This window comes from Monodelphis domestica, chromosome 2 (assembly GCF_027887165.1).
Source record: "Monodelphis domestica isolate mMonDom1 chromosome 2, mMonDom1.pri, whole genome shotgun sequence".
Taxonomy (NCBI): domain Eukaryota; kingdom Metazoa; phylum Chordata; class Mammalia; order Didelphimorphia; family Didelphidae; genus Monodelphis; species Monodelphis domestica.
This window is the reverse complement of record NC_077228.1, coordinates 488,474,511-488,495,508: the sequence shown is the minus strand read 5'-3', so window position 1 is coordinate 488,495,508 and position 20,998 is coordinate 488,474,511. Positions and strand designations below refer to the sequence as shown.

At 40.8% G+C, this 20,998-nt stretch overlaps 1 protein-coding gene across 5 annotated transcripts in view; it reads left to right on the top strand.

The window, feature by feature from the left end:
• The window catches only part of IGSF3 (immunoglobulin superfamily member 3), a 158,712-nt gene that overhangs the window by 8,556 nt on the left and 129,158 nt on the right, over nt 1-20,998 (top strand). The gene's annotated exons all lie outside the window — the stretch shown is intronic.

The following is a 20,998-nucleotide window of genomic DNA, read 5'->3' as shown; positions in this document are numbered from 1 at the left end:
TTATGGCATCCATTTAAGTTTGACCCCACTTTCCTCACAGTCCTGGGATGTATTGGTATTGCTAGTAAGATTGATTATCCACATTTTCAGATAAACTGAGGCTCAGAAAGATTGTGCCTTGTTTACGGTCACATAGCTAGTATGGTTGGGAGCCCTAATTTGAATCTAGCTCTGTGTTTCTCGACTCCCAATCCAGTGTTTTTTGCTGCATCAAACTGAACACAGATGCTCTTTGGGAAGGGTTTGCTTTCGTGTTAGGAGAATTTCAGACACCTGTGTGTGAATGCCACCTAATTTTCAAAGGGGGGAAAAGATACTGTTGCGGAAAAATCATGCATATTTTTATGGAAAATGCTTTGGTGCCAAACACCATCAAGACACACTTATTAAGCTCTTAATTGTATGCTAGGCAATGTGAGAAGAAATTGAGAGGAAAACCCCCCTCAACCAGAGAACTCTCAGGCAAGGGGGCTGTTTATTGTTCCTTCTTTCTTTTAGAAGAACGATGGAGATTTATTAAAAGACCCTTCTCAGCTATATCCTAGGGTCAGTACATACTTAGCCCAATCTTTTACATCTCCATCGAAAATAATTTATGTGCAGAATGACCCCTGCGGCATGGTAAGAACTTGAATCATCAAAGAAATATGAAATTAGCTTGGCATTAGGAGGGAAATAGACTAATGTGTTTTAGCAAAATTTTCAAGGAGGAAGGAGAGTTTTTCTGCCTCATCCTCCATTAAATAGAAAATTTTAGTTTCTAAGAGAACCTCATTCCCTGAGGAGCTCACATAAAAATGGAGACTTGACTGTACATAAACGTTGTCCTTGCCCTCTAATAACTTACCAATTGGAGAATGGAGATGCCAGATAGAAAGTTTGATACAGTGAAAAGAATAGTCCATTTGGAATTGGAGGATCTGGCTTCAATCTCAGCTCTTTGGCCTTGGCCAATCCACCTAACCACATTGGTAAAATATTCTGAGACAAGAGTCCTTAACGTTTTGATCTCAAGACCCTTTTATACTATTAAAAGTTGTTGATGGGGGTGGGGAGGGGAGGGGAAGGCAGCTAGGTAGCACAATGGATATGACAGGCTTGGAGTTGAGAGGACCTGGGTTCAAATTTGATCTCAGATACTTCCTAGCTGTGTGACCCTGGACAAGTCACAACTCTTGCCCTTGCCCTTCTGTCTTATGAGTTGTTTCTAGGACAGAAAGTAAGAGATTAAAAAAAAGTTATTGAGGACCATCTCCCAGGATGTAGCTGTCAATATTTATGATCTCAGAAATTAAAATGTCTTAAAAGCATTAATATGAAAATAGTTTTGACTTTGTGGACTCCCTAAAAGTATCTTGAGATCTTTGAACCATCCTTTGAGAAGCTGTACTCTAATGGACTTGGTCTGGAGGGCTCCTGAAGTCTGTTCTAGCTTTGTATGAAATGATTCTTTGAATTCAATTACAGATGGACAGGAAAGTATTTATGTTAAATGAAATTAAATCCTTTGGCATTAAAAGCAATGGAGTTAAATGGATTGGACACTGGACTGGGAGTGGAAGACTGGAGTTCAAGTCTCATCTCTGCCACTGAATAAATGGCTCATTGTCCTTGAACTAGTTACATAATGCTCCAAGCCTCAGTTTTCTCATCTATTGCCTCATCTTCAAGGGGGGAGTTGAGAAGGAAGAACTGCTTTGATATTAGCTGTCGTGTGGCAGAGGGAGGGAGAGAATATGGAATCCAATTTGTTTAAATGTTAAAGAGCTTTATTGACATGGTATTGAGGCAAAATGAAATTAAATTTCAGAAAACTAGGATGTGTGGGGATTTGGAAGGCGATTTCCATGACCAGGAAAAAGGAGGGAGGTTTAGCTAGGTCCCTAACTTGGCAATTTAAGAAACTCATGATGACATCCCCCATAATAGAGAAATTGGGCTACTATGGGAGGATGGAGGCAGGTTGAAGCCGTTCCACTCTTTAATGTCTAGTTCCAAGTGATGGGAAGATGTCTTAAGCTTTGAGCATTGCATGGAGGTGGGCTCAGAGATTTGAGTCCCCTGGTTGTAGATAGAGGGTTGAATCCTTGGGAGTAGATGAATCCTCAGAATCTTGATAGATTGAGGGGAAAAAAATAAAACTTAAGGTAGAACCCAGGAGAGGAGTGCTGGGGGCCTGGGGGCCTGGGGAAGGCCAGTTTATTCTTGTTAAGATACCGTGTGCTGTAACAGAAAGAATACTGGGCTTGGAGTAGAGATGGTGGAGAACTTAAGTTTGAATCCCATCTCTGGCATGTAGTGGATGTATGGCCCTGGGTAAGTCACTTCTGATCCTGTTTTCTCATCTATAAAACAGGGATAATAATAGTACCAGCATTCAATGTGATGAGGAGCAATGGATAGAGAGCCAGATCTGGAATCTAGAGGATCTGGGTTCAAATGTGGCCTCAGACACTTAACCTCCATTGTCAAGCCCTTCCTGCTCTTCAGCCTTGGATTTGATACTTAATATAGAGTCTAAGACAGAAGGTACACGCAGTAGGTGCTTAAAACAGAAAGGGTGATTGATTGAAAGGTCATTTTGCCACTTGGGCTTCCCTTGTGCCTGGGGTGTTTCCCACGGTAGGGAGGGGGTTCCTCCTAACTCCTCCCTCCCTTTTTCTAACCATCCCTTGGACCAGGGGAAGAGGAGAACTGTAGAACCTAGCTCTGAATCTCAAAGCAGAGGCAAAGATAACCAGAAACCCAGCAGGACCCAAGTCACAATTAAAAATTAAAAAAACCCAAGACAAACCCAACCCCACAGCTGGCTTGAGCCATAGTCACTGATGTCTTGGCCTGAAACAATCTGACTTGCTGGTACTTGGAATTCAAATTTTCCCAGTGCCCTGGAATGATTGGGAAATGGCAGGTCAGATCAAATTTGGCCCGAGGATCTGTTCCGACCTGTAGCATAGAGATCTAACTCAGTTAATCCTCTGGGAATCAAGCTATGTCACAGAAGTCAGGAGAGCTCTTAAAAAAATTCATTTCATTGGAAGAAATGTTGGACTATCTCAGCAGCTATGTCCCTGCTAAGCTGTAGGCCATTTATCAGGGCAAAACCACCTCCATGCCCAGTTTCTAATTGTCCTGGCCTGAGCAGAGCCATAGAACTGACAGTTTTCTCTTCTCTGTTAAGAGAGTTATCTTTGTACATTGAAATGAGGTGAAATTTATTGTATGTAAAATGTTGTTTTGGTAGCATTGATGATGGAACTTGTTAGGAAAGCTTTGCCTTGGAGGAAAAAAAATCAAAACAAGAATCATAAATAATTGTAAGAGATCTTGAAAGGGAACTTTCTAGCAGAAGCAGGCCTATACAGCCCTAACAGATAAGCATCTATTTTTTTTTTAAAAGACCTCCAGAGAAGAAAATTTTGCAACCTTTTCTGTTTGTGACTTCTCAATCATAGACTCCCTGAATTAAAATTGGAAGGCATCTCTAAAGTCCTTTCTCTTGCCTGTGCCAGAACAGGAATCCCCTCTCTTAATGGCCATGACAAGTAGCCATTAGGTTTCTCTCTGAAGACTTCAGGTGCCAGGGACCCCGTTATTTCTGGAGGCAACCCATTCTGCTTTCCACAACCTGAGTTGTTAAGCTTTTCCCGGATAACTCACTTATATCTGTTTTGGAGAAGTTTTACCCATATTTCTACTTTCTCTTTGAGATCCAAGAAAACAAGGATAATCTCTTGAATACGTGAAGAAAAGCTATGATGTCCTCATTTATTTAAATCTTACTGTTTTCTCTATTAAACATGCTCAGTTCCTTCTGTGAAACCTCACAAGGCAGGGTCCAAAGAGCCCTTATTATTTTGGCCACTCTGGCTGGTCAGTTCCTTTCCTAGAACGTCAGTCATAGTGGACTCTTTGTGACCTCATGGACCATTGCTGGCCATGGACTTTTCTTGGCAAGGATACTGGAATGGTTTGGCATTTCCTTCTCCAGTGGATCCAAAAATGAGGGGCCCAGAATTGAATGAAGTCTTCCAGTTGTGGTCTTAACGGGGCAGAATGTAGGAGGCCTTCCTAGCCCTGGACACTAGGTTTTTCTTAAGGACAGGCAAAAATTGTACAGACTCCTTTGACTGAAATGTTACATTGACTCCTTTTGAGTCCATAATTGAGGGAACTTTCCTCCTCTTTTTCATGTGAAATATGGTCTAGCCTTGCTGTCTCCCCATTTCTATACTAGGATTGTTATGTATTTATTTATTTTTTAAACCCTTACCTTCCATCTTGGAGTCAATACTGTCTATTGGCTCCAAGGCAGAAGAGCGGTAAGGGCTAGGCAATGGGGGTTAAGTGACTTGCCCAGGGCCACACAGCTGGGAAGTGTCTGAGGCCAGATTTGAACCCAGGACCTCCCATCTCTAGGCCTGACTCTCAATCCACTGAGCCACCCAGCTGCCCCCTAGGATTGTTATTTTTTTAACCCAAGTGTAGAACATATATATATATATATATATATATATATATATATATATATATATATATATATATAGCCCCATTTCCTGTCTCAGTACTTTCACTTAAGCCATCCTCTCTTTGGAAGGCAATCCCTCAAAGACTTCAACTCTCCGAAGTCTTATCTTGCTTCCTACCTCAACTCTGGAATCTTCTGTTTCCCTGAAGCCTTCTTTGATACTCCTCCCTAGCCTTACCTCAATTAAGGTCATTTACTAACTGTGTTCTTGCCGTATCCTTCCTGTAAGAATATAAGCTTCTTGAAGGCAGGACCTGTTAATACTTTATTCTTCCCACCTTCCCATTAATAAATGTTTGTTGAATTGATAACTAAATGAAATCAGTATGGATTAATCAATATAGATATTCCTTCCACCATTATAGAGGATAATTACCTGTATGATTCTTTTCCATGGCTGCCTATAAACCTATCATATAGGAATCCAAAGTCCTGGAATCATTGGAATCTTTTTTCTTTTAACCACCCTAGCACTTAGGTTATCTATCTGGTATTTTTTGTTTTTACAGAGATCGGCCCACTTGCTTTTCCAATCATACTTGTCTTTGATATCTTTTAATCTATTATTTGCATAGACATTGTCTTGAGTAACATACTATAGCCTTATTCTACCCATTAAATTTCTCTTCACTGACATTTGGGTCATCTGCCATTTTGATTTTTGGAGATCATAATGTTATGTAATTGGCAGCCGTGTGATATCATCAGGAGAAGAGAGATAGGAATTAGACCGGAACCTTCATGGGTATGAGATGAGGAAGCTTCCTCTACCAATGCAGATTGGCACCTTCTCTGCAATTTATAGCCTTACAGTGATCTCTAGAACACTAAGAGATTAAGTGATGTCCTGAGGGTCACATAATTATAGGAGAATATTAGTGTTAAAAAGATTTCTTTTTATGTCAGCAGCAGTTTTGGATCATTGAAAGTTCTGTGTAGTTTCTGAAACTAAATTCAGCCTGTTCTAATTCTGAGGTTGGCTCATTGGAATGACTTAACAGGCTGCTTGGCAGAGCCATGATCTGGACACTGTGTGTTCTTTGTCTTCCTGGTTTTTTGAGATATGGATTCCTCTTCTTTTGTCCGTCGATTTCATTAAAGATTGCCTTGGTTCCATATAGTCAGCATAATGTCATTTGCAAACAGGAATATAATGGAAAATTTCAATATCTTGTAGGGAATCCCTCTTGCATTTGAACTCTAGGCAGGGCTTCCTTCATACAGTGAACACCATAGGCAAGGTTTTTTGTTTTGTTTTGCTAGAGAAGGATGAGGTATTTGGATTCATGATTTCATGAAAGTATGGAAATTCCCTTTACCAATTCAGATCACTAACTTTTCTGCCCATTTTAGGCCAAGGGGTAATTACTGTGGGGAAAAAATGCCTAGAAAGGGTTTGGAATATTGGAGAGAAGATTGATGTACGGCGGAGGCAGTTGGAGGGGGAAGGGGAGACTTGGAGAATGATAATTGCTCTAGAGTGGAACTCTGTCCTGGACCTGGGGACTGGAAGGAGGTCTCCCTGACTCAGGGGATAGAGAGTGATTTCTTACAGCTAGGTAGCTCAGTGGATTGAGAGCCAAGCCTAGAGATGGGAGGTCCTGGGTTCAAGTATGGCCTCAGACACTTAATAGCTGTGTGATCCTGGGCAAGTCACTTGACCCCCAGTGCCTAGCCCTTACCGCTTTTCAGCCTTAGAACCAATATGTAGAGTGATTCTAAGATGGAGTGTAAGGGTTTAAAAAAGAAAGAATTTTAGCTGGTATGTTAGAGGTAGGATTTGACCTCCCTACTGTCTCTTCTCTATGTGATTCTGTTCCTAACTGAGACCATCTCTATATCCTCTAGTTAATACCACCTCATAACCCTGTAGAGAGTATTGTCATGTGTCATGTGATGTTGTTAATCAGAGAATTATTAGCCCAAGTGGTCTGAGTGGTTACATCTCTTATCAGGTCTCTAATGATCTGATCCTGCATCAGAAAGCTACTGCAGAATCTGAAAGCTACATATTGTCCTTTCTTGTCAGATGTATTTTGTTGTTGTTGTCAGTCGATTTAATGGGCTCTTATATTTTTTACACTTCTCATTCAGGCATATGAAAGTCATCTCTGAAAGCTTGCTACTTTACTGCTCTTATTTTTATGAAGCATAAGCCTTCCTGTATAGGTAGATCATCTTCAGAAAGTTATAGAGAGCTGAGAGAAGAGGCATGTGGGTTAAGAGTTTCTTATGTCTTCCTGATTACCTATTTTTTAAAATTGGTAATGATCCCCATGAGTTTTTCTGTTTTTTTGGTATCTTTACCCTCTCTGAGATAGTCTTGAAAACTGATCCTCTAAAACAAATTTCTCCTGCGTACCTGGTCAGCTCCAGCTACTTTATTGACCTGTCTTGAATGTGCACATCTGCTGTTTAGTTGAGAGATTTAAGTTCAGTCTAAGGAGATTTAATTAATTTCTCTAACACTCTTGTTGAGAGTTTCCTGGCTCCTCTTTCTGTCATCTAATATGGTAACAATTCCTTCTTAATCTATCTCATCTATCATTTTGATAACTAAGCTGTCATCTAAGTCAAAGATTAAAAATATTAAACAAGAAGCAGCTAGGTGGCTCAGTGGATTGAGAGCCAGGCCTAGAGAGAGAAGGTCCTGGGTTCAAATCTAGCCTCAGACACTTCTTAGCTATGTGACCCTAAGTCACTTAACCCTCATTGCCTAGTCTTTACTGCTCTTCTGCCTTGGAATCAATGTACCATATTGATTTTAAGATGGAAGGGTAAGGACTTATATCTATCTATCTATCTATCTAAACAACTTGGATCCAGGTATAGTGAGGCATGCTCCCCAAAACTTCTCTCCAGCTGACTTTAAAGCCATCAGTGGCTTCATTTTGAGTACAATCACTTAAGCAATGCTGCACCACCCTAACTCTATTGTAATCTAGCCCACATTTCTCCATCTGCGCCTATAAAACTGGCATGAAAGATTTTGTCAGACTTCTACAACATTGTTACATTATGCCAATGACATTCCCCTAGATCTACCATCTAGTCACACTTGCAAAAAAGGAAATGTGGTTGGTCTCACATGATTTGTCAGTGAAGCATTGTTGGCTCTCAGTAATTACCAATTCCTTTTTTAGATGTTTTCTAACTATCCCTTTTTACAGATACTCTAAAATTATGCTGGAATTGAAGTCAGGGTTACTGACCTATAGGTTGCATTCTCTTTCTTTGGAAAATCAAGACGGCACTTCTTTATCTCCTGTTTCATTGCTCCTTTCTGACTTTTCAATGGCTCATGAATTCTGTGCTTCATTTCTTTCTGTATCATAGGATTATAGCTTTTCTGGATTTGATGAATTGAATTTATAGAGGAAAATTAGTTTATAATTTAGTTTACAATCATTACATTCATTCATTCATCTGTTCAGCTGCAACTCCCAGCTGACCATTTTTGTTCTAATCTTACCAATTTGACGTTCTCTTTACCTGATAGAGAAAAAAGAAGGTATAAGAGTTGAGTTGTTCTGCCTTCAATCTCTCATTTCCTGTGAGGAATCCAGTCCACCCCAGCCATTTAGATCATAAGATCATAGTTGTAAATCTAGAAGAGACTAGAGAACAAGTCCAATTCTCCCACTTTCCAGATGAGGAAATTCAGGTCCTGATCCTTTCTGTGGTTTGCCTAAGGTCCCCCAGATAGTTATAAATAGAAGTAGAATAGAAACCCAGGTCTTCTAATTCTAAACCCAGCATTTGTTCCACTGTACCACACACTGCATAGATCTGTGTCTTCTGGCTGGCTACTATATAGATTGCTCAAATTACAGCAAGAGATATTGTGTTGGAAGATGTTGTGTTGGTGTTTTATTGTAATCTTTTCTCCTTTTTGAACTGCCCTTGAGTTCCCAGCACAGCATAGTTCTCTGGAAGAAGAGAGCTTATTGTAGGAAGGATAGAGAGACCCCACAATCTGCCTACCATTTTTTAACTTGCTGTTGAATCAAATCAGTTGGAAACAAATTGTTCTAGTCCTGTTTCTGCCAGGGCTTTTCCTTCTTCCTTCCTTCTGTCTCACCTCTACCTCTCCCCAGGCCAATCGTCTAAGAAGGCATTATTTATCAGCACTTTTTCATGTGTCATCCTTGGCATTGTGTGTTCCCCCTCCCTTCTTCCTGATTCATCTAAGCTCCTCGTCCCCAAGGTATTTCGTATGAGCTGGCAAAATGTATGGTGTGGAAATGGCCTTGGACCAGATGGGGGTTGCCTTGCTGTTCCCTTGTGATTTCCTAGCAGCAGATGCCCCAGTCTTCTTCTGTAACTTCTGTAAGGTCTCTCTTTCAATTGCTACCTTCTTTGCCTGGTGACCATTTCTGTGTTTAGAGACGGCTGCTGGGGCCCTTGGGAATTTTATGTCACAGATGGACAAATTAGCACATTAGAGAGATTATTATTTAGATAGATTCCTTCTGGTATCCTAACATTACCCAAAGGCAAGACAACCCTTATGACAAGGTTTAAAGACAATTTGTCAAGCTATTTCATAATAAAGCTTCAAAATGTTTTAGTACAAGCCACAATTATATTCTGAACACCTCGCCCACAGCACCCGCCCTCTCTTCTCCCCCCCAACCTCCCCAACCTCAGCTTTTTTGCTTGTCCCTTCTACCTCTTGTATCGGAAAATGGGATGATCTCAGGCTATTTATTCCAGTAGTAGTCAGGTTGGGGAAGAAGAGATCTGATCTCCTCCATTTACAGGATCATAGTGGATAGTTGCATCATGGAATATACACACACATAGATACATACATGTTTACATATATAATTGTATGTATTATGTTTCTATATATTTGAATTTAGAATTCTCTCTTATAATAGAACATCTCCAGCGTAGACTTGAGGCCAGAAGTCGTTGTTTTATGGATTGTAGAACTGGGGCTCTGAATATTTCAGTCATATGCCCAAAGTCATAAAAAAGGTAATAAGTGATGCTCAGGATTTGATCTTTTCTGACTCCACGTCCAGCACTCTTTCCGTAGGCTTTACTATCTCTTAAATTTGGCATGAACTTTAAGAAGTGTCTATTTTGTCACCCTATGGAAGAAGACAAAATTTGAGTGCCTTTTACAAGGCAAGTTTATGTGCTGGATGCTCTAGATAGAAGGACAAAACATGACAGTGGCTCCCTGCCTTCAAAGTGCTTACATTCTATTGAGAGAATATATAGAAAAGTATGTACAAAGAAGGATGCAGGAAAAAAAGATGATGGGGAGATAGAAGAAGGACTGGAAAATTTATTATTGTTGTTCAGTCATGTCAGACTCTTTGGAACCCCATTTAGGGTTTTCTTGGCAAAGATGCTGGAGAGATTTGACATTTCATTTTACACATGAGAAAACTGAGGCAAATGAGGTGAAGTGACTTGTCCAGGGTCACATAGCTAATAAGTGTCCGAGGTAAAATTTGAACTCAGGAAGATGAGTTTTTCTGACATGAGATCTAGCTCTAGCCACTGTGTCTCCTAGCTATGCCTAGGACTAGAAAATACCAAAATAGGGAGAGAGGATTCCGTTAGTTTTTATTTTAATTAAAGCACCATTTTATAGAAACCACCTGGAATTAAGGAAGAACTAGACCTCATCCAATAAGCCTACCTTCAGCTGCTAGCTCTGAGACAAAGTGAGTAAATATGGAAGCTATTTTAGGCCTCTGGTCTACCTAGGAAATTTATGACTACCATATGGGTTTATGTGCCGGAAGTTGACAGTAATCCCTGATATCTATCCCAGAACTAGTCTCTATAACAGAGAGGGATTTTTTCTTGATTTTCTTCATCTGGTTTGTTGGTGCTAATGGTTTGTTTTTTTTCCTTTTGAAAACTGTAAGACATTAACCAAAGACTTTATTTTATTTTAAGAGAAAAACCCTTACCTTTCCTCTTAGAATGGATACTAAGTATTTGTTCCAAGACAAAAGAGCAGTTAAGGGTTAGGCTATTGAGGGGTAAGTGACTTGCCCAGGATCACACAGCTAGGAAGTATCTGAGGTTGTATTTGAACCCATGACCTACCAGACTCTCTATCCACTGAGCCACCTAGCTTCCCCAACCAAAGGCTTTCACCAAGTAGGCTCTCTTATTCTGTGAGCTGTAATTGGAATGGAAGAAGTCATGTGGAGGATTCACAATGCTTAATCTCATAAAATATTCTGAGCATAATCTTTCCTAGTCAGTGATCATCCTGCCTGCATCTGAGAGATTTGTGTGCCCTGGCAAAGGAGGCAGAGCATATCACTTTAACATCCTTGAAAGAAAAATGAAGGCTTGTCACCCTCTTATTGGTAGCACTTCCTTTGTTTGCCTGTGGCTCAGAGACAGGACTGCTCACTTAGTTTTGTGATGTCAGATGACTAGTGTGCTATTAATGTTGTAATGCTCAGAAGTAAATGCATTGGGCTGAGGCTCTGGAGATGGGAGTTCTTCTCACTCCGCCATGACCTTGGGCAAGGGATTCCAGCTCTCTGATCCTCATGGTCTCCTTGTCAGTTGTATGCAAGGGTTGGATTAGATGAGCTGAGGTCCTTTCCAGCTCTTGACTATATGCCAGAGAAACAGAAGGATATAACAACAACAACAACAATAACAATATAATAACACTTAGGTAGCACCTACTTGTAAAAATTAAATTATATCTCTAATAATAAAAAAAATATATTTTATGAGGTTTATTAAGGATCATTAGAAATCAAGGAATAAAGAGGATACAAAATAAAAACCATGGGCCCATGGCTGATTAGCCCATTTAAAATCCCCGCACTTAGCTTACCACTATACTTGCTGCATCATTTGCAAAGGAAGAGACCATGCGAGGAGTTACTGCCAGTTAAATATCAATTGTGATCTCGCCAACGTGGAGACTCAGGAGAGATTATAGGGAATTCTGGGAAATACCAAGGACTTCTGGGGATTGAAGTCTAGGGTTCAAAATCTCCATTTATACATTCTAGGCATTAGGCACTGTGCTAAGGATTTTACAGATTTGTCTCACAGCAACCCTGGGAGGTAGGTGCTGTTATCATTTGCATTTTGAGGAGGAAACTGAGGCAAACAGAAATGAAATTATTTGTCTGGGGGCATCTAGCTAGTAAGTGTCAGAGGTTGGATTTGAACACATATCTTCCTGATTTTAGGTCCACTATCCACTGAGTCATCTAGTTGCCCCAGTTCTTTCCTTGAAAGCTGAGTTTATTTCTAGAATTGACTCCTCAGGAATCCTTCCAAAACAGATTATAAGAATGGACTACCTTGTTCCGTCTCTCCTTTTTCCAGAAAAAGAAATTGAGAGCCAGAGAAGAGATTTGATTTGCCTGAGTTTTCCCAACTGGGTAGAGTAAGATGGTAACTATAAGTATTTGAACCCTGTTCTTGTGCATCTTAGGTCATTGTTTTTTTCTATTCCATATGTGGCTTCTCTCTCTCCTTCTCTCTCTTCTCCTCCTTTCCCACATACCCCTCTCCTTCCCTCTCTTCCTCCCTATTTCTCTCTTTCTGTCTTTCTTTTCTTTCTCCCCTTTCCTTCTAACTCCCTCTCCTTCCTTTATCTCTCTCCCTTCTCTCTGTCTTTCCATCTCTCTGTCTCTCTCTTTTTCTCTCTCTCTTTCTCCATATATATACATTTACATATATTCATTTTTAATGAGAAATAGCAGAAACCCAATTAACTTGTACTATTTGGAAATATTAGTTTGAATGAGTAAAATGTCTGAATTGCAGAATATTAAAGCATCCTTGTTATTTTGGTATAAAACAGGCTAAAAAAAATGTTGCAGGCATGTTGGAAAAAAACCAATGGATTTGATGTCAGTGTGAGCTTGAGAAAGTGTCAGCCTCTGTGGCCCCAAATGTAGAATGAGGGAGTCAGACCAGATGATGATCTGTGAGGTCCCTTCCAGCTCAGTCTGTAATTGTAGCAGTTCACCCCTAGCTATGGGCAAGGGAAACAGGTAGTATGTACAGATTGCCTTAGAAGAGAGCATGCTCAGTCTTGAGCATGCTCAGTATTGCATGTGGCTGGGAAAGCCTCTGACCCTTGACCCCAGCTTCCCCCAGGTTAGGCGGGAACACAGGTTTCTTTGTGCTCACCTAGTTAAGAGAAACCACACCTATACCTTGTCATTAACCAATGATGATCATCCCTATGTACTGTGTATATTTGCATATCAAAGAGATTAAATATGCCTCAGCCAGCTCTGCCTTTCTCTCTTCTGCTCTTCCTCCCTTCCAGCTTGCACTGATGCCTGTCCTCGCTGGGGCCTGGCCTTTGGCCAGGCTCCATCTCTAATCTTTCTCTATCATCTCTCCGACCTGTGTGGTATTGAATCTGGATCTCTGGACTGGTATAAGCTTTCGGAATGGTCCTTTGATCAGAGCTTGGCTGTGGCTCATTGATAATTAATAAAGACTCATTCCTGCCACCTCATATCTCTACTTCGACTCCATCATCCCCCTCGTCGTATCTAAAACTTCTATCCTTTCTCTACCTTAAAGCTTCTCTCTCCCCTTTGAGGAAGCTTTAGTAATCCTATATGGATCTCTTGAAGAGGCTCAAAGAAATCTTGCTTTGTTGAAGAAACCAGTGATTTTTTATTAGCATCTATCAGTTGTTTGTGGTTTGTGTGTAAATGTTGCTTTGGAAAGGCTCAGCAGCTGAAAACAGTGTATTCTCAGTGAGTATTTTAAGTAGTCCTAGGAGAAATCTTTGTTTCTATTACTATACTATTTATGAAGGACTGGTGTAGTATGTTTTAGGCCAATCTCATTAGAATGATCATAAATTCCTAAATTAGGAGAACGTGTAGAAAGAGCCATTGGGGGTTAGAAGAGCTAGGAATCAGACCTGGATTCTAATCCAGCCCTGCCATTAAAAGATTCTATGACCTTGGGGAGGGCACTTCACCCTTGAGAGTCCTCAGTTTCCTTATCTATAAAATGAAAGTAAGTAGGTAATCTCTAAGGTCTCTTCTAGTTATAAAGTTCTATGATTCTGGAGTTGGAATTAATGGAGCCTTACTCTTCTGACAATTTTAAGGCTAATTTCATTAAGCAGGAGAATGCATAAAGAAGTAATAACAGTCATATTGGAAGGGGAAAAGAGAAAAGCTTCAGGAAATCTGCTGGTTGAAAACTTGCTGACTCAAAATCTGTCAGAATGATTTTAGAAGGATTGCTATCTTTCATCAAAGGTTTAACCATTTCTCCTTTCCCCACTCTCCAATTGAGCCTAGTTCCTCTTTCCCTTTGGCATAGAGTTGGAGAATCTCAGTAGAGTGGCTGTAGAGCCACCTTAATGCATAAGCAACCCATTAAGGATGTGATTTCAGGGGCCAGAGGGAAAGATTCTTTCCTTTGGGCTTTAAATTCCTCTAATGGGAGCAAAATCTTTCATTTCATAAGTAGAAATGAGGGATAAGGAGGAGAGAACAGTAAGAACTTTAGTTATTTGTGCTTCTTGGTTTTGATGGAACTGCCTGGACCATTTTTGGCTTAGGGATTTCTTTTCTCTTTGGTGCATGTGGCTGGAATGACTACTTGGGAAGGCTGGTGATTGCTTGGCTTGACTATTATTTTCCAGGATACAGAGCATTCACCCACTTTCAGAATCACCATTGCCCTATCAGCTGGCAAGAAGGATATGCCATGACAGCTAGCTACTCTTAACTCCTGTAGCAACTGAAACCTTCCATAAGATCAGGAGAAATATCAAAGGGATATTGGTGAAAGAAAGAAAGGAAGGAAGGAAGAAGAAAGGAAAGGACGGAAGAAGGGAAGGAAGGAAGGAAGGAAGGAAGGAAGGAAGGAAGGAAGGAAGGAAGGAAGGAAGGAAGGAAGGAAGGAAGGAAGGAAGGAAGGAAGGAAGGAAGGAAGGAAGGAAGGAAAAAAGAAAGAGAAAGAAAGAAAGAGAGAGAGAAAGAGAGAAATAAAGAGAGAGAGAAAAAGAAAAAGACATTGGCCAGTGAATCTGGGTGGCACAATGAAGTGCAATAGAGATGTTAACTTGTGCAACCCTGTGAAGTTGTAAATTTCCCAAGGATGTCTTTGTGACCTTGGGCAAATCACTTTAGCTCAAGTTCAATGAATCTCCATTTTCTCATCTGAAGTGAAGCCCTTAGACTAGATGACTGACCTTCTAGAACCCTCCAGCTTTAAATCCATGTTTCATGGTGAAGCTCCATTGCCATTTCCCTTCTAGCTCTAAATCAAGGCTAGGGCTACCAGGTCAGTACGGTCTGGCCCTTTCTTATCAGCAGAAAAGTAGCCTAGCACATACTGAAACGGAACTGGTATTATTTTAAATATTTAAGTTCTTTTCTGGCGTATGGACTTGTTTATAATACCCGGGAGCTCAGGGGCCTTGGCATGACTCATTGCCATTTGAACAAATTAAAGGCTTGGGGTTCTGTGGGAGTGGCCGGTGTCCCATGAGCTGGCCCACTCAGGAGTCAAGTCATTGCTTGGATATCTAGTGAAAACCAAACAGTAGATTAATAAACCAACATTTCCTTTTCTAGGCATGAGGGTGAGGTTGGAGGGTGTTCCTAGAATCTCTCTGGCTGGGGGCTGTAACTTTCACTGCTGCCTTTTCATAGTCCTGACCAACAACACAGCACCCAGCAAAGCTTAGGGGAGCCACTCGGGGTTCCACATCACTTTAACTCCAACCCACTCCCCCAGTCTACTTTTTGTGGACTTTCTGAGGATGATAAGCTTAGCAGTAGCATATTTAGGGCTAAGGAATGGACTGATAGTCAATCAAAGTTTTCTTATGTCCTTTTAGATGGCTAAATCCCTGATCATATTTTCTTTTCTAAGGTTTCAAGGATTTTGCTTCAATTTGATTGGCAGAACCAGCAAATTCTCCTTTGAGTCTGGACTTTCCAATGATAACAATTTCATGTTAATTTGGGGTAATGTCAACATTTTTTCAGAATGTTTTATTTGATGTGAGTCTTTTTTTCTCTAAACAAACAAACAACAAAACCTTTTTCTTCCATCTTAGAATCCTTACTGTATATTGGTTCCAAGGCAGAAGAGTGGCAAAGATTGGGCAGTGGGGGTTAAGTGACTTGGCCAGGGTCATACAGCTAGGAAGTATCCAAGGCCAGGTCTAGAGCCTTTTGTTTTCTGAAGCAGAATGTAGTTGGGTTTGGGTTTTTTCCTCCACCAACCTTCCCAACCCCCCTTTTATAAAATAATATTTTATTTTCCCCCTATTACATGTAAAAACAATTTTTTAAACACATTAAAAAAAAACCAAAACCTTACCTTCTACCTTAGAATCAATACTGTATATTGGTCCCAATGCAGAAGAGTGGAATTAAGTGACTTGCCCAAGGTCACACAGCTAGTATGAGGCCAGATTTGAATCTAGGACCTCTTGCCTTTAAGCATAGCTCTTAATGCACTGAGCTACCCAGCTGCCCCCTAAACATGCATTTTAAAAAAACTTTGAGTTCCAAATTCTCTCCTTTCTTCTGACCCTGCCTCCCTCTTTCCATCCCGGAGATGGCAAGCAATCCAACATAGATTCTACATGTGTAATCATCACTTAAAATATTTTTGCATATTAATCACTTTGTGGAAGAATTCTCAAATGAGAAAAAGAATAAAGAAAATGAAATATAGTATATTTCAGTCTGCGTTCAGACTCCAGTTCTTTCTCAGAGAGGCAGATGGCATTTTTCATCATGAGTCTCTGGGATTGTCTTAGATTACCATATTGCTGAGAATAACTAGGAAAGACCCCCTTTTTTTTTAATCATCAAAGGACTTAAGAGTTCATCAGCATTGTGAGATTCCTGGATAGATACGCATAAGGTGGACTGTGAAAACAATGAGGGGAAAAAGATGGAGAAATAGTAAAAAGAGGATGAAATAAGGTGGAGCGAAAAGTAAAAACCTATCTATCAAAACAGACTCTTTGGACAGAGGCACAGTAGATAGATAGTGTTTACATTTCTAATTGGTAATTTTCTTCATCCGACTAGCATCTCCTCCGTGAATGTCTACTAGAACACAGGCTGATTCAATACCAGCTAAATTAGAATTCAGCACACTCATGGGAGGTGACATTTGTTAGGTCTACAAGCATGTAGTGTGTGGTCAGTATTATGGGGAGAAAAAACAAGCCCCAGTTACCTTACTCCCAAAGTGCTCTCCTTCTAATGGGAAAGACCACTTAGTAGGTCCAAGATATATACAGAGTGGGTAAAAGGAAATCTGAGAAGGGAAGGCTAACTAGTCCTGTAGGAACTTGGGAAAGGCCACCTACACGAGGTGAGATTTGAACTGAGTTTTGAAGGAAGCCGGGAAAAGTAAGAGATAGAAGGGAGAACATATCAGGCATGAAGACAAGATGGAGTGTCCTGCGCGAGGATCTAGCAAACAGATGAGTGTAATTGGCTTGTAGAATGCATGGAGGGAGTAAGAAATCTGCAAATGGGGAGAGAGGCTAGTTTGTAGAGAGCTTTAAAGGCCAACTGGAGGTCTCTATATTTAGTCTTTGGGGTAGCTAAGTGACTCAGGGGACAGATGACCACTAGGATTGAAGTTAGGAATATTTGAATTCAAATATGGCTTCACACACTTGCTAGGAGTGTGACCCTGGGCATGTTGCTTCACCCTGTTTGCCTCGGTTTTCTCATCTGCCAAATGACCTGGAGAAGGACATGACAAACCATTTCAGTACCTTGGCCAAGACAATCCCAGATGGGGTCATGGAGAGTCGGCTACAACTGAAAGGACTGAGCAACAACAGTATTTAATCCTAGAGGTAGTAATAAGGACTTACTGGAGGTTGAACAGAAAGGATGAACCTGCACTTTAAAAAAATCACTTTGGCAAATGGGTGGAAGAGAGTTGAGTGGGGACTTGAGGATAAGGACAAATTAAATACTATTATAGGAGGCAGCTAGGTGGTTCTGTAGGTAGAGAACAATGCCTAGAGATGAGATGTCCAGGGTTCAAATCTGGCCTCAGAAACTTCCTAGCAATGAGACCCTATGCAAGTCATTTAACCACATTGCCTAGCCCTTACTGCTCTTCTGCCCTGGAACCAATACACAGTATTGATCCTAAGTCTGGAGATTATTAGGGTTTTTTAAAAAATGCTTTTAAAGGAGTTTGGGTGAGAGGTATTGAGGACCTGAACTGGTGGTGGTGTTTTGAGAAAAGAAAAGGACACATACAGAAGTGAAATTGTGAAGGTAGAAATGGCATGATTTGGGAACAGATTTTCTATATATAACAAGTGAGAGTGAGGAGTTAAACAGGAGATAACAGCAAGATTTGCAATCCTGGTGACTAGGAGGGTGGTGACTCCCTTAGTGGTAAGAGGAAAGGTTGGAAGAGTAAGATAACAAGTTCTATTTTGGACGTGATGAGTTTGAGTTGTCTATGGAAAATCCAATTTGAGTTGTCCAAAAGGTGGTAGTTGGTGGTACGTAATTCTAGCTTGGGAGAGTAACTTGGGCTAGATATAAACATTTGGGGATTGTTTGCAGAAAGACAACAATGGTGGCTGAAGCGAGGCAGTAGAGGAGAGAAGAGAGCCGAGGATAGAGCCTTTGGCTAGTGGCCATGGCATGCATGAAGGATCAGTAATGGATCCTGAGACAGAGAGATCAAACAGATAGGAGGAGAACCAGGAAAAAGCAATGCCATGAAAACCTAAAGACAAAAGGATATCCAGGAGAAGACAATCAATCAATAGTGTCAGATGCATCAGAGAGGTCAAGACGCATGAGTGGAAGAAGGCATTTAGATTTGTCAATTTAGAGGTCATTGGTAATTTCAGAGAGATTCATTTCAGTTGAATGATGAGGTCAGAAGCCAGATTATGGAGGTTTAAAAAAGAGTGATGGAGAAGAGCTGGGTCATGGAATAAAATGAATTGGGGCTGGGGTGTTGGAATGACATTCCAAGTATCAGGGATGAAAATGGGAACACTAGGGGCATCAATAGGTCAGTCGACTTTCAATGCTAATTTGCCTTGGAGTATGAGTGCTTAAGAAGGAGAGTAGTATGACTGAAGGCTGGAAAGAGAGAGACTGTGGAGAGTCTTGAATGCCAGGCTAGGGAGTTTGGACTGTAGTCAGTAGGGAGCCAACAAGAAGTCTTGTACAGAGAATGGATCTCGGCTTAAAGGAGACTGCCACAGTAGAGGTGTAAAAACGGAGAGACGGTGTCCAGCGCTGCTGTAATGAGCATGACCTTTCCCCGATCCTCCATGTTCCTCTATGTTTAAACCATCTGCAGAGGGGACGTTCATTGTACCACCTTAAACCACGTCTTCCTGGTAGCATTGGCTTAGAGTGTTGGCCTAGAAGGTTGCCGCAGCTGTGAATAGTCCAGCAGTCTGATCTGTATGCCTGCTGTCCTGTAAGTGGAACTGGGAGGAAAGCCCAGGCCAAGTTTTATCGGATCGATGGTTCCCAAACTTTCTCTGCCAAGATCTTCTTTGACATCTGCTCGAATTTCATGGTCGGCCCTCTTTTTAGTTTTTGTGCATATGTTTTCAATTGTGGGGCACAATTGTAATGCATTCACAACTTCCCTACACCCCCAGGACAGCTAACTGCTTCTAATTGAGTTCAGTGCTATAGCCATTTATGGAATGCATTTGGGTGCCCAACACTGGAGGATTCCAAAGAACTGTGTAGGGACTCCAGAACCATGGCATATTGGGCATGAAAGGACCTTAAAAATCATCTAAGTCCAATGTCTTCAATGTGAAATATTGGCCTGGATATCAAGGAGATTGACATTCTCCTCCTAACTCTGCTACAACCTTGTTCCATTATGTTGGGCAAAGATGCCTTCACCTTGAATTGGTTTGATTAGATGCTGAGGTCTTTTCTATGTGTTCTAAGAAAATAAAGACACCCAATTCTTTCATCTAAAGTTGGGTTTATGTCCAGAACTGACTCCTGAGAAGACCTTTCAAAATAGGTTAATAGGAAGAGATTGCCTTCTTCAGTCTCCCCATTTTCTGTATGAAGAACTTGAGAGCCACTGAGGTGACTTGACTTACTTAAGATTGCTCAGGTGGGTAGAGTAAGATGGTAAGGTGAGGATTTGAACCCTATTCTTTTGCATCCTGTGCCATTGGTTTTTCTACTAACATAGGAATTGAGAGGTCCTTGGTAATTTTGGAGAGGCTAATTTCAGTTGAATGATGAGATCAGAAGCCAGATTGCAGAGGGTTAAGAAGAGAGAGAGTGATGGAGGAGAGCTGGGTCTTGAATAAGATAAATTGGGGCTGGGGTGTGGGAATGACATTTCAAAGATAGGGATGAAAGTGGGAAATCCAGGGGCTGCAACAGGTTAGTCATCTATTGACACTAGAGTATGGACCATCTCCCATGTACCTTGGATGTATGAGAGTACCTGGGAGGAGAGTAGTATGGCATACACATACTTGTTCTTAATGATAAATAGAAAAAACTTTATTAACTTGTACCAATTGGAAATATTAGTTTGAATAAGTAAGATATCTTAAAATCCCGATGAGGATCAGAACTCACCCCAGACAAGCAGAGAGAGTCCTAAGAATGTGAGCATCAAAATGGAAAAAAAATAAACCATTGGTGTGATACAAGATTAGGCATAGGGTATTGGGAGAAGAGTGCTGGATTGAAATCTAAGGACCTTACAATATGACTTTCTACCTCTTTAAATTGATAAGGCATTCCACGTCTCTCAGCCTCAGTTTCCCCCATGAATTAAAGGGTTTGAACTAAGTGACCTCTGAGGTTCCTACTAGCTCTAACCCATGTTTGTGTGTATGTATATATTTTAATAATCCTTACCTTCCATCTTAGAATCAATACTGTGTATCGGTTCCAAGGCAGAAGATGGTAAGGACTAGGCAATGGGTTAAGTTTCTTGCCCAGGGTCACACAGCTGGGAAGTGTTTGATTTGAACCCAAGACCTCACATCTCCAACCACTTAGCAACCCAGCTGCTCTGATGCTTATATTTTGTAATAATCCAATTACTGGCTGATCTGAAAACTATTTGGGGAATCTCTTTGTGCCTAAATAGCCTGTAAAACTCCTGAGATTTTATTAAAAAGCATCTGTTCACCCTTTGTAATTCTAGTGACTTGATATATTTTCTTAGCCTCCATGGCCCTTAAATTTATGAGCCTGTAAGATCAGGAAGTTTCTTTGTTGGTGAAAGTTAGTGAAACAAATAGGATATGAAATATGGCTTGGATTTGGGGAAGCTGGAATGGGAACAGTGAGGACAAATATGAGGGGGTAGGAATTAGCCTCTTGTGTTTGGGGAACAGTGAGAAGACCAGTGTTACTTGAGTCCAGAGGGAGCATAATGTAGTAGGAAGAATTCTGGACCTAAAATCAGGAGAGAGATCCGAGTTCAAACATTTACTAGTTGTCTGACTATGGG